This window comes from Cyanistes caeruleus, chromosome 9, assembly GCF_971803275.1.
Source record: "Cyanistes caeruleus chromosome 9, bCyaCae1.hap1.1, whole genome shotgun sequence".
Classification (NCBI taxonomy): domain Eukaryota; kingdom Metazoa; phylum Chordata; class Aves; order Passeriformes; family Paridae; genus Cyanistes; species Cyanistes caeruleus.
Genome location: NC_141709.1, coordinates 10,345,472 through 10,359,963, shown reverse-complemented (window position 1 = coordinate 10,359,963; position 14,492 = coordinate 10,345,472). Strand labels below are relative to the sequence as shown.

Genomic DNA, 14,492 nt, shown 5'->3' with positions numbered 1-14,492 from the left:
ATCACAATAGTAGCTAATGAATCCAGCAAAATGAATCACTTCAGAAACTTTTGAGAGAAATTAGGTCCCATTATGTTTCCAGATCCATAAATCCAGAGCACATTTTCTAATTCTGTGCCAGTTCCTCAGTTCAAATAATTCGACACTGGTCTTTGACTAACCAAAACTAAAACAAATAAGAATCTGACCTATACCATTCCTCAGATCATACCCTTAAGTAGTATCCTTTTTATAGGATGTTAGCCCAATTCCTGTTTCTGATTGAAAAAGTTTATTGAAATGCAGGGAACAGTGAACTATCCTACTAAATCACAATTATACTGATTATACTGTCGGTATTAAAATAACTGTGACCCTTTGTTGGAGTCACATTATATTGAACACTCAGAAATGTAAGCCTAGAACAACATGAATGATGATAGTATGGCTAATAATGATACCTTGACTATTAATCAGCTAGGTGAATTCAAAAATTAGGAAGACTGATAGGGAAGAACCTAAATTAATTCTGCTGTATACTGTTGTGTTGGTTTTGCTTGCCCTGGTTTTTGGTAGTGGGGGAGCCACAGAGGTGGCTTCTGTGAGAAGCTGCTGGAAGCTTCCACCATGTCTGGCAGAGCCAGTCCCTGATGGCTCTGAAGATGGACATGCTGCTGGCCAAGGCTGGGCAATTAGAGAGGTTGGTAACGCCTCTGTGATAACAGATCTAAGAAGAAAATCAAAACAAAGGTGGGGACAGTTGTAATTTTCCAGCTAAAGAAGAGGAGGAGGTAAGAATGTGTGAGGGAAACAACATGGAGACACCAAGGTCAGTGGAGAAGGAGAGGGAGGAGGTGCTGCAGGTGCCAGAGCTGAGATTCCTCTGCAGGCTGTGGTGAGACCATGGTGAAGCAGCTGTGCCCCTGCAGCCTGTGAGGATCCACAGGGATGCAGAGATCCCCTCACAGCCTGTGGGGATCCACAGGGATGCAGAGATCCCCTCACAGCCTGTGGGGATCCACAGGGATGCAGAGATCCCCTCACAGCCTGTGGGGATCCATGGGGGATGCAGAGATCCCCTCACAGCCTGCGGGGATCCATGGGGGATGCAGAGATCCCCTCACAGCCTGTGGGGATCCGTGGGGGATGCAGAGATCCCCTCACAGCCCGTGGGGATCCATGGGGGATGCAGAGATCCCCTCACAGCCTGCGGGGATCCATGGGGGATGCAGAGATCCCCTCACAGCCTGTGGGGATCCATGGGGGATGCAGAGATCCCCTCACAGCCTGTGGGGATCCATGGGGGATGCAGAGATCCCCTCACAGCCTGTGGGGATCAGTGGGGGATGCAGAGATCCCCTCACAGCCTGTGGGGATCCATGGGGGATGCAGAGATCCCCTCACAGTCTGTGGGGATCCATGGGGGATGCAGAGATCCCCTCACAGCCTGTGGGGATCAGTGGGGGATGCAGAGATCCCCTCACAGCCTGTGGGGATCCATGGGGGATGCAGATTTCCCCTCACAGCCTGTGGGGATCCATGGGGGATGCAGAGATCCCCTCACAGCCTGTGGGGATCCATGGGGGATGCAGAGATCCCCTCACAGCCTGTGGGGATCCATGGGGGATGCAGAGATCCCCTCACAGCCTGTGGGGATCCATGGGGGATGCAGAGATCCCCTCACAGCCTGTGGGGATCCATGGGGGATGCAGATTTCCCCTCACAGCCTGTGGGGATCCATGGGGGATGCAGAGATCCCCTCACAGCCTGTGGGGATCCATGGGGGATGCAGAGATCCCCTCACAGCCTGTGGGGATCCATGGGGGATGCAGAGATCCCCTCACAGACTGTGGGGATCCATGGGGGATGCAGAGATCCCCTCACAGCCTGTGGGGATCCATGGGGGATGCAGATTTCCCCTCACAGCCTGTGGGGATCCATGGGGGATGCAGAGATCCCCTCACAGCCTGTGGGGATCAGTGGGGGATGCAGAGATCCACCTGCAGCCCAGGGGGGAGGTGTCCATACCAGAGCAGGTGAATGCCTGGAGGAGGCTGTGATCCAGTGGAGAGTGGGCCCTGCTTCCAGGCTGGAGCAGCCTGTCCTTGGAGCACTGCACCTGTGGAAGAGTGACCCACACCACAGCAGTTTGCACTGAGAACTCTTGCTCGTGGGATGGAAGAGAACTGTTAGCAGCTTGTTTCCAGATCTGTTTTCAAATGCTGCTTATCTTCCTCATTGGAGTGCTACTTTTTTTTGTTGTTTGTTTTTTGGTAAATAAAAAAACTTGTAAACAGCAAATTGTGCTACACTTAAGAGTGTCTTCTGCCACTGTGGAGTTAAGATGTGAGCAGAGGGGCATTCAGGAGACCTGTGGCACTTGCTGCCTATAAGCCCTGTTTGTGGAGCAGACCTGCTTGATGTGCCTGCTCAGTACTTTCAGTTTATCTTTCTGCTGAAATAATTTCACTTTCCTTACTATTCTTGCAAACTTCATAGCGTTATTTTTTGTGCTGCTCAAATGTCATTCAATCTCTTGATTTCCTTTTGTTGGAGTCTTCTGGGAATCTTGTATTCGGGTGGCAGCAATTAACCAAATCTTCACATAGTATTGAAATGAGATTCTTCCCCAAAAGACACCTTCAGCAGAAGGGTTTATTCATTCCATCATGTTCTTGATAGCCATTTTTCTTAATAATCTTTTAGCTACTGTATTAAGCATCAGTCATGTTGACAAGATTTAATGAGTAAGAGGCCCTATTACAGTAATAAACAACTTCAGAGAAAATGAAAGATGGTCAGCTCATTATAGGTACATCAAATTAGCAACACTGCTTGGCTAGGACTCTGTAAAATTTACTAGCTGATAAACACCATGAATCATGTTTGGATATTTGGTCTGATGACGAGCATGTACTGGACCACTTACATTGGCATGCTGGTAGTTGTATAAGTAATACAACATCATTATTTTTGGTAACTGCTGCTCACAGTTTGGAATGAATGGCTAATAATTAGTCTTTAATAAACTAGGACAGATTTCTAAACTGTGAGGATGTCTCCATTTCAGCTGCAGTGCCACAGGGACCTGGCATGTTTAAAAGCAGGTATGGATGTGTTACCTGAGCAAACAAGATGTCCAACAGGCTTAAGAGAGATTTTCCTGGATACCTTAACATGCTCTTTCCAATGCTGCCATGCTGGAGCTGGATGGAAGGTCTGGCTACATGCATGGAGGACATGATTCAATATTTAGAAGTGGGCTTCATTTGGCTCTGACATATATTCTGTTCTGGAGATATTCCTATATTTTGTATATATTCTTTCACTGTATTTATTATAAGCTTGCATCAACACAACCATGATCAGAATCCTTGTCCACCAGTCACAGCTCCATCCTAACTAAATCACTGAAAAGGCTGGGAAAATTGTTAAATCTCAACTTCTTAAAATTGTTCCTTTTGTGTAAGATTTTAGCAACTATTTTGAGGAATTAAAGGCATTTGAAAAGAGCAAAAAAACTTGTTTGCAGGACTTGTTTATGGAGAATGTATTACATTTCAGATAGGTCAGTTCAGAATATATTGCATTTCAGACAGTTCAGCAGATACCTTGGCTAATGATTTTGTAACATATCCGTTACTAGCAATTCACTAGGAACTGAGCTGTAGTTAAATGGTTGTTTCTTAAACAACTATCAGTTCTCAACAGTCCGTGGAACAATAACCCTGAGTATGAACATGTGATGACTACAACACTTAGTACTTCAAGTGAATGAAAGTGAAGTTATTGTAATCCTTATATCAGGTGGAGATTTAAGACCAAGCTATTGCAGAAAAAGTAATTTGAAGAGGCTTAACCATGATATAAATATGCTGGGCTGTCAAATCTGTATCTCCAATGAGTTATAACTGCTCTTGGTTTTGAAACATCACAGGCAAATCAAAGCTTGCTACAAACTGGCTGAGCTGAAGGTGAAAAAGCAGTACAACATAATTTCTTTTTTTTTCCCCTAAATGTTTATTGCTAACAGCTTAAAATACCCCATTGTATTCATATGTATCTTACAATTACTGCAGATGTACACAAAGTACATTTTATATACATTTTTATATGTATACATGTATATTTATATACATGTGTATTATTTTGGTCTTATGTGGGTAGTAATATTACCACCTTTGGAAATATGACACAGAAATTTACAATTATTTAGTAATGTCACAGATTTTTCTCATTTAATCAGGCTCAGGGGTGTGTTTTTCACGATGTTATTACTGGACAGACTGTGTCTCCCACCTCAATAATCAATATATGGTAAATACCTCGTCTTCTCACTGTGCATTGCCTGGTGTCTTGTCTATACAGTGGCTTCTCTTTTTATCAGTACATGGCTGCAGTTATCAAGGTGATTTTATACCCAATGATGTCAGGCAGATAGAAAACACAAGTGATGATTACAGGGCTTCTCCCACCTGTACAAATACTCCATATGGCTTTTTAAACTTTTCATAAAGGTGAAAATAGTATTTGTTAGACAAAAAAGTAAAAGGAGAGCTGATCAAAAGCAAAAAAGGATAAATCATAGAATTATAGAATTGTGGAATCAGGCTATCACATAGTTAGAAAATCACAGAATGGGTTGGAAAGGACCTTTAAAATGCATCTTGTTCTACCCCCTGCCATGGGCAGTGTCAGAGACTGAAATGTCATGGTTCATGGCCTATAAACATCTTTACGAAGGATTTTTTGCCCACTATAGCAAAGCTGTATAGTGTAGCTGCACCACCATGTCCCACTCCACCCTGAATGTGCCTCCTTACTGGAACCTTGGAGTATGGGCTAAACTGCCTAAGGGGATTTGAGTTGAGATAAAGGTGACACTGTTGTTCAATTATCTCAGGTCTAGGAAAGAACTAACAAAGCCCAGGGAGAAGAATGCATCCACAAGAAAGCCAAACCCAGCAGCTGTCCTGAAAATCATCCCTGGCTGGATTTGGGATGGGGAAGCCATAGCCCACAGCTGAGGTCAGGTTTGCACAGTCTCTCCCCCAGCCTAAGGGGAAGGAGGAGAGTTTTGGGGGGTGTGGTGTGACCTCTGGTCAGAGGCACTGAACACCCATCCTCCCTCACACAAACAGGCTCAGTGCAAAACCCCCCAGCCCTGGAGGGCCACATCCATGGGACACTGATGTGTGAGGCAGCTGAGGGGGTGTCAGAATCCATCAAAGACCCCCTGAAGTGCTCCCCAGACTCATTCCTGAGGCTTTGCAACCGGTGTGAGGTGAAGTGATGCAACTGATTCAGAGTCTTGCAAAAAACTGTGTCAAACTTGCTCCCCACAGGGGAGGTACCTGAGTATTCTCAGCTGGCTAAAAGGCATATTAATCCATTGGATTCTATGTTTTTTTGGAGACACTCACCACCAAGAAGACCAGCTGGTGAAGATCAATGGGATGTCATTGGGATCCACAGAGTAGGGATATTTTCTAATTAATATTTTTCTGTCATTTTATCTCTTTCTCTTTCTCTCTCTCTCTCTCTCTCTCTCTCTGACTCTCTCATTTACTGTTAAATAAAATCCATACTATTGACTTTTCCATATAGTCTCATTTGTATCTTAGTTTGAGCAGAGGCATCTCTCTAAAATTTTAACAACCAGATCATAACAGGTAGGGACACCTTCCACCAGACCAGGTTGCTCTGAGCCCCATCCAGCCTGGCCTTGGACATTTCCAGAGATGGTGCTGTGCAACCTGTGCAAGCTTCTCTGGGCAACCTGTGCCAGTGGTTCACAGGGAAGGTTTTCTTAATACCAAATCTAAGTCTATCCTCTCAGTTTGAAAATCTTACCCCTCCTCTTATCATTACACTTCATGATAAAGAATCCATGATCTCCATATTTCCTTGGGCCCCTGTCATGGAGTTACTTTACCTTTAAGGGAGTTGGAGTTGATGGGAACTGCCTGGAGTCTTTTCTCCTGACCAATTATTGGTCATTGCTGAGAACTGACAGCAGTTTAGGCCATTGAAAAGTGGGATCAACTTGTGAACCCTACCTTAAAGTGTAAAAGCAGAGCTCTCTGGGTTCTCTTTGTTTCCTGGCTGTGAAGGGTGGCAGAGCTCCAGGCCTCCCGTCCCTGCCCAGGCCATGCGGCCGGGCGGGGATGGGGCCGGGCCTGCCCCGTCTCCAGGCCGGGAGATGGGGGGGCCTGGGGAAGGTTTTCCTCGGGCCCGGGCCGGGCCGAGCCGATCTTTGGCTCGGCTGCAGGTTTTGCTGTAACTAATTTACTAGAAACTGCCCAGTGAAGAGAGAGAGAGGCCCTGGACTTGCAGCGGGTTGGAGCAGCGACCACACGCTCCAGAGCAGCCATGAGGAACTTTCCATCGCAGACGGCTCCAGCTCCTGTTCGGCAGAGATCTCCGAACCATCTACAAAAGCCTGGGCAAGATTTTAACTCTTTCATTACCCAGATGAGACTTGCGGATTAATCTTTTTATCCAGAGAGAGAGAGAGAGAGTGATCAACATGAAAAGAGACTTTATAAACCACCAGTGACAGGAGAGAAAAGAAGCTTCAGGAAAGGTAGAGAATTAAGAAGATGCTTTAATTAAGCTGAAATATCTTTCTGTTAAAACTATGGAGATGGACAATGAAGTCCTGAAAAGAACTCCTTTAATTCATGATACAGTATCTAGAGAGGAATAAAGTGTTCAAAGTGTAAATTTGAGTAAAAAATAGAGTAATTATGGTATAGTGAAGTGCTGGGAGATTTGAAGCCTTGAGAGGCAATGAGAAAACTGTTTTCTAGTGAAGCTCACAGAAACAGATGAAGAAGACTTTTTTTTGCCTTTGAATAACTTATCCTTAAAAATGCTATCCCTAGACTCATGGCCCATACATACTTCAGAGTGATGTGAAAATGGGAGGAGTGGGCTCTAATAATAGCAGCTCTGGGCAGCTAACATTAGGGCAATGGGAAACTATAACAAAAATAGTTTTCTTGTGAGAAACTCCATAAATTAACAGGAAGAAATTTCTGTTTCTCTACAAAGACTGGTGAAAAGACTGTAGCAAGAATTGGGACTGTTTTAACCATCAAAGTTCCAAGGTTTTTGTCTCTGTTGTCATGTGCACAAGGGAATAGTGGGTAGATAGGGGATGAAAAGGTTTTTCTGGAAGTTTATTCTGGTGTTCTTATTATTGTAGTTTGTCAATAAACTTTCTTTTTTTTTTTTTTTTCCTTTTAAGTCGTATGCCTGTTTTGCTCTTGTTCTAATCCATTTATCACAGCAAGAAATAAGTAATTTTCTTAGTTATTGGTTTAAAACCACGACAGCCCCCTTCCAGGAGCTTTCTCTTCTCTAAGCTAAGCAGCCCTAGCTCTCATCATCTACACATAAGAGGTTTTCTAGCTCCTGAGCATCTTTGTGGCCCTTGTCTGGACCCGGTTGAGCAGTCATCTTTCCTATGTTGGTGGCCCAGAGCTGCATGCAGGTGTCATCTCAGAGAGCAAAGTAGTGGCACCTCCTCTCTCAGTCCTCTGGATGCATTTCTGATACATCCCAAGACATGAATGTCTTTCTGGGCTGTGAGTACACACTGTAGGCTCATACTCAGTTTTTCATCAACTACCAGCCCCAAGTCCTTCTCTACAGGGATACTCAATCTACTCATGGCACAGCCTGTATCCATGTTTGGGAATCCTCTGATCCAGGTGTAGGGCCTTGCACTTTGCTCTGTTGAACTTCCTGAAGTTCTCACAGGCCCACCTCTCATCCCCGGGCTCTTGGGATGGCATCCCACCCCTCCAGCCTGCCCACACAGCTCAGTGTCATCTGCAAACCTGCTGAGTGCCCTCAGTCCCACTGGCCATGTCACTGACAGGGACATTAAATAACGCCGGTCCCTGTATGGACCCTTGAAAGACACCACTCCTCACTCCTCCCCACCTGGACATCGAGCCATTGGCCACAACTCTTTGGGTATAACCACCCAGCTTTATTCACTGAGCGGTCCACAGATCAAATCCATCTGTTTCCTTCCAGTTCAGAGATATAAATGTCTCATGGGACAGAATCAAAAGCTTTCCATAAGCCCAGCTGGGTCTGTCAGTCACCCATCACTCATTCACCAGTGTTGTAACCCCACAGTAGAATTCTTGCTCCTGAACTGATTAAATACTGAACAATTTTGCTAAATGAAATAACAAGAACAGTATTTTTATTCTCCCCAGCCCCTCCCCTCCTTTATTTCTTACTACACAAAATGAGGGAGAAAATTTCAAGTACTCTCCCTAGCTCAGTAAAAACCAAATGGCTATTTCAAAGCAACGTTATTAAACTTTAGCAGGTTACTCTGGCTGTATGCAACAGACATCTTTATTATATGCTAGGACACGTCAAGAAAATTTGCACTGTGTGAATTTGTGATAAAGGTGGGCTGATACACAATCCCAGTCCACATTCCACTCCTGAATGACACCACATACTAATAAAGAGAAACAAAGTGTATTTATCTAATAAGAAGGATGTGAGCATGAGATCTTGGAAAATATGTGCCCTCACCTCATAAATCCACATTTTTCTTAAAAACTAGGTTTAGTAACTACAGTGAAAACTGAGAGACATACAGAGAAAATATTCTGCAGCATTTGTGAGAGAAATTGAAATACGCTATGGTATTTCAAGGTATGGGATGCAAATGGACATATTTTGATAGTTTCAAATATATTTAAGAATTTACAGTTTCACTGAATTAAATTTTAAAAAAGCATCTAGACACTATTTCTTTTTGTCATTAATTTTATTTATAAAACAAGCAATCTTGATATATTTATATTGTCATATAAAATGACAGATTTTATTTAAAAGTTAAAACCTGATAAAATTATTGAGACAGAAAACCCCAAAGATTAACTCAAAAGTGACATTCATTGGGTTTTCAAGAGTTATCAAAATTCTCCCTGATCACCAAGCATGCTGGTGAAGCACAGAAATTACTAGAACCACAATCTCCAGTTTGCAAGAGAATTCTGACTGATGATCTGTTCCCATCAGGAACAAAACTTGCTCTGACACAAGTTTTATTTGCTCACACCCCCTAAGATTCTGAAACTCAAATCTGCCTCCTTGTACTATTTTGTAATTAACTTATTTTCAGTGCCTGCAAATTGGATTGAAACATGTATCTATTTTATCTACAAAATAAAATCCAAATTGTCTCCAGCTTTCTTATAATGCTAAAAGTTATAGTTAATTAGTGCTCAGGCTTTGTCATAAACCAAAGGAATCAAGAAAACTCAGCATGGATATTAGTCTTTAATAGATGGCATGTACAAATGCATGAGGTTGAAAAATTACCAAAGTATTAAATAGTTAATTTTAATATTCATAGAACTTTCACTGAAAAATCTCAAGGTGTTTAGGACCTGCAGTCTTTGTAAGACTTAAGGTTTTAAGTTGATTAAGACTTTAAGACTTCAGTGAACAGTAATCAAGCTGAATGTTTACATGTATCTGCTGCCTCAAAATTTTACTATTGCATTCTTAGGAATTGAATTTTTTAACCTGTAAACTAAAATGTTAACAATCAAGTTATGTTTTATTTCAGTTTAATAAACTCATTTGTTTCTGTAATTAATATTCTTCCTCTTCATTCAACACAGAATATGCTACCTTTAAACCAGCTATATAAAATAATTAACACGCTTTGAGCTTTATGGATATCATAATAACACACTATTTTGTTTTCTTAAAAATTAAATTATTTAATTATTTTAAAAATATATCATTTAAAAATCCAATTTATATCTACACTTTGATGGAAAAACCATAATATATATATTATTAATGTTAATTACATTTCAGTTCTTGAAATATTACCCAACCTTTGCTGCTTTTAGAATGGCTGTGTAAGAACACTGGAAACCGTACAAGCTGTGCAAGTGATCAGCTGTGGATAGAGGGTTCTGGGCAAAGAATTCCTAAATCAGTTGTTTTCAAACCCTAATTTTTGCTGCAGGACTTTGAATTTAGGGAATGAATGAGCTGAGGTTGCCCTGTCAGGTGTCACTGTGAAAAGGCAGCAAACTATGACAGTCACATCTTACATGTCCTTCCAATTTTTTCCTTTTTAAAATAGGTCTTTAATGCAAAAAGAATAAATTCCTGCATAAAAAAATCTGGCCAAATATTGTAAGATGATCTTTCCTGCAGATTTTTCCAGAGAAGTTAGTAAGAGCTAATGAAGGAAGGAATGATTCCTGTCCTTTTAATCAGTAAAATAAAGCATAAATACAGAATACTGCTGTTAAATATTTCCTAAAGGGTACATATATCTATTTCCAAATATTAGTAACTAGAAAGCCTTTCCTCTTCTGGGAAAAAGATCCAAAGTAAGATGTTAAAATCTAGAGAATTCAAGAATCTCTTTGGAGTTCAGCTATGACTATTAATTAGTTCTGTGTGCCCACTAAGGCAACACTAAGGAAACTTAGCTCGAATGTAAGGCAAAAGTGGCAAATAATTGCAGCCTCATGAACATTTGGATAGTTTTTTAGATAGTAAGAACTGTATGCAAATAAAGAAGCTGCTTTCTGTGAGTGATAACAATAAAACAATAAATTGCACTTGCTAATCTCTGGAATAAAGCATTTTATTTTCGATTTTTCTGCTATTCTGGCTGCTGAAACTATCCTAAATTTGTTCTGGAGGGAAAATTTCACCTATGCTTTTGTTACAATCAGGAAAAAGATCAATTGGAAGATTATTCTCCCTGGTATTGATCAAGAACAAATTAACTCTGTCACATTGGTCATTTTAATTTACAAATAGGATAAAATCAAGTCTTCACTTGTGCTTTCTTGGCACACATAAATAACTGAAGAAACTCTAATTTAATTAATTAATAACAGTGGTATTTCTGCTTCTACTTCTCGAGAGGTGATTTCCCTTCAATTTCAATGTGTTCAGTTTAAATGTAAAGGTTTATGAACTTCAGAGGTACCACCAAGAAAAAAAAAGGCAAAGAAAACCTCAAACCAGCAAGTTCCAAAATAAAGTTATTAAACTGACATTTGAAATGAGAATAGCTCTTATGTTTAATTAATTAAATTTGATTTAATAGCTTTAATTTCATTTAGTCTTTTCACTCTGCCCTCCAAAGGCACAGAGCTGTTGCCTATTTCACACTTGCTTGTGCTTTTTCTTACTCATTCTACAAATTTCTAGGGATGGAATACCAAATTTATTTTTTATTTTATTTTATGAAAGCATCCTACAAGCTTATGCACTTAATCCCATATTTTGGAAGATGTCTCTAATACCAATATTACATATTAATTTTACCTCCTTATTTTTAGATGCTAGTAGAAAATTGCAAAATAATTAATTTAAATGTTTTAAAGTAAAAGTGAAATTTGCAAGTAAAAATACCTTACATATTTTCCAAATTAGACATTTCAAGGTTGTGTATCAAACACTTTTATTGGGTAGTTTTTTTATACAGTGGACATGAAAGAGGAAAACAATGTCTTTGATATTACTGAATGCACTTGCAAATATACTTATGTGGCCTTGATTTCCATGTTCATACTTCAGTGTAAAAAGACATTGCTATGTATTTCATTTAAGTCCTGTAATAGCAGTGTTCAGACAAACTATTTTATACATGGACATATCTGCCAGGCTTCCTCAAAATCATATAGGCCTTCAAGGGAAAAAATTATCTAGATTAGTCTTAGTTGCTGGAAAAAACCCCTCTGAGAATTAAAGATATGTTATAATAGCATAGCATTTAACATATTCTTCATATAATACAGTCCTTGAACGTTACTTTTACAATCATAAACATCAGTAGGGCACTTAAATTTTAAACCCTTATATGCTCCACCCCATACCTAACATTTATAAATCTACATATCAGATCAAATGCAGATGATACAGATGCTATGTAATTTAACACATGGTCTTAGCAGTAATCATAAACTATCCCTTGAACTGCAATACAGTTTTATTCAGTGAGTGGCTAGAAGGCATTCTTAAGGAAAAAAAATTACTGAGACAGAAAGTTATGTTAATTCCAGCACATTTAACAAGCTTCAAACTTTGCAATTTACTTGGGAAAGCTGGAGTTTAAGCACTGGCAGGTTGTCCAGAGCCTGGGATTATTATCATTATTTTATAAGACATTTCAAAGCAGCACCTGAACTGTGCTTTCACGTGTTACTGAAATTCCTCTAAATCCCTGTTTTTCAGATTTCAAGCTTTATCTTCCTTTCCAGTATCTTTAAGGTGAAGGAGATTTAGATTAGACATCAGGAAGAAATCCTTCCCTGTGGGGACAGGTTCATCACAGCCTTTGCTTCATCCCACACAGGTAAAACCAGCAATCCCTGTCATTGTAAACTGAAGGATAATCCTTTATGCAAGAAAATATGAAGGAAACAAGACTGTTTTCTATTTTATTTCTTGTCTGGAGCATTTGTATTACTGGTATTTTTGCTCAGAGTTCTGTAACAGCTTGCTTGCCAACACCAACCTCAGTAGAAAATGCAGTTCCATGGGGAGTCTTAGTCAGTAATTTGACAAAAATATAGGGAAGTAACACCTATGCAAATTTGAATGGAATACAAGGAAATTATTCCTTATGATGGACACATGGACAAATCAAAACTTTAGCTAATGCAACTAGGATTTGTTGAAAAAAAAATGAACTGCAAGCAACTACTAAAATGAGCCTAGGAAAAAGATTGGTTTTAGGTTTATTGTTGCTCTATAAAAACAGAGTGTGTGGTTATTTGAATTTAAACAACACTTGTGTGCATGTTTCAAATGTAACTGCTAAATTGGATAATTGGATAGAGAGATTAAAAGGTATTGCCATATCTAGAGAACTAAGAGCAGGATTAGAAAATGGATGGTTAAATAAAACACTGAAAGAACTTGGATATTCTCTGACTGGTTGAGTTTTTGCAAAGTATGATTATAACTGTACTAATAACTGTGATTGTGATGCTTTAAGCTGTATAAAAATCATGATTGCTAATGCAAGGTGAGGAACTTAGGTGAGGTTAGCAAAGAAGTGAGGCTCGAAGGGAAAACAAGCTTCCCAAGGGGGAAAATGTTGCCAGATAAATCTGGCCAAATAAAGAATGCCTGCTTCTTAATGCTAAATTGGAGTTAAAGAATTTGTATTTTCACTGGTTTCTGGCAACAAGAGTATGTTGTCAGATTTTGGCAAAAGACAGAAGAGAGTGGCAAAGAAAATTACGTACCTGCCTACAACCATTTTGCATTTTGCCGTCACAAACAGCCCTTGGGATTTAGTGTGTTTGAAGGACTGATATCCAGTTCAGATGGTGTGTGTAAAACTAAGGATGAAACTGCAAGGAACAGAAGGATTGTCACCAACAGGTGGGTTTTCATCTGCGGAGGAAATATGGAGGTTCACCCTACAGTCATTTTTATACAGTAGAAAAAGGAAAAGCATAATATGTATGTTTATAAGCCACTGTATAGGCTAAATACTCTGAAGAACAACCATATTTTTCTTTCCCTCTGAGGAACTCTTTAAGTCAGAAGAAGACTAAAATGTGCTTTAATTTCACCACTCATAACTTGTGTCATCATCTCTGAGTGTTCTCAGATAATTTAAAGGCCATTTTGGAAAACTGAAAAAGAAAAGAAGATTAAAAAAAATAGTCTTAAAGTTCAAGAAGATAGAGAAAAGTTATCCTGGATGAATCACTGAGCCTGTTATGTACTTGATGCATTGACATTAGATTCATGTGAATAGAATAAATCTCATTTGCACCTTCTCTTTCCCCTATGGCTTCAGCTAATTTATCCTCCCTTCCTAAACACTGGTCTGACAAAAGATAAAATTCTACAGCTGTGCACACCAGAGTTTCATGTAATGTGTGAGGGTTGCTGCTGAGCTTTGCAAATTCCATAGCTTGTTCTGGTTTCATTATTTAGAGCAGGTGAAGAGGGTGATCCATTAGAGGAAGAGAAACCACTAGCATTACCTTGACATCAATTGCTTTCATCACACAGTGATATTAAAACCATTTGCTCAGTAAAAGGCCATGGCATCAGCTGCACAAATGTGCCTTGTTTTGTACAGTGCTTGAACCATCAACTAACTGGATTTGTGCAAAGCCCTTGGCACTGTTTCACATGACATACTTGTCTCTAAACTTGAGACATGTGGATTTGACAGATGGATCACTTACTGGATATTGCATTGGCTGGATGGTCAAACTCTGACTGCTGCGGTCTAAATACATCGTGTTTCACCCCTTTCTGCAATTGATACTGCATACCTGATGATCTTTTTCTGTTTTCATCCAATTAGCATGCAGTAAAAGCAGATACTATTGGGAATACTTCCCCCCCTTCAAATTATTCCAGTCCAAACCAATTCCACGCCATACAAATTTACAGTGTTTTTCTAGGTTGCGGGAGGACTTTTAAAAATGTATGTGGTCTGCGTTTCTGTTCTTCAGTTG

At 40.1% G+C, this 14,492-nt stretch overlaps 2 protein-coding genes across 2 annotated transcripts in view; both read right to left on the bottom strand.

Annotated features, from left to right (window-relative positions):
• The window catches only part of LOC147651574 (uncharacterized), a 30,627-nt gene extending 24,479 nt beyond the window's left edge, over window positions 1-6,148 (bottom strand). Inside the window, exon 1 of the transcript XR_015274137.1 lies at window positions 6,039-6,148. The gene's annotated coding sequence lies outside the window, so the exon portion shown is untranslated. The remainder of the gene's footprint in view (window positions 1-6,038) is intronic.
• LOC147651573 (uncharacterized) overlaps window positions 1-14,492 on the bottom strand; it is a 98,867-nt gene that overhangs the window by 70,929 nt on the left and 13,446 nt on the right. The gene's annotated exons all lie outside the window — the stretch shown is intronic.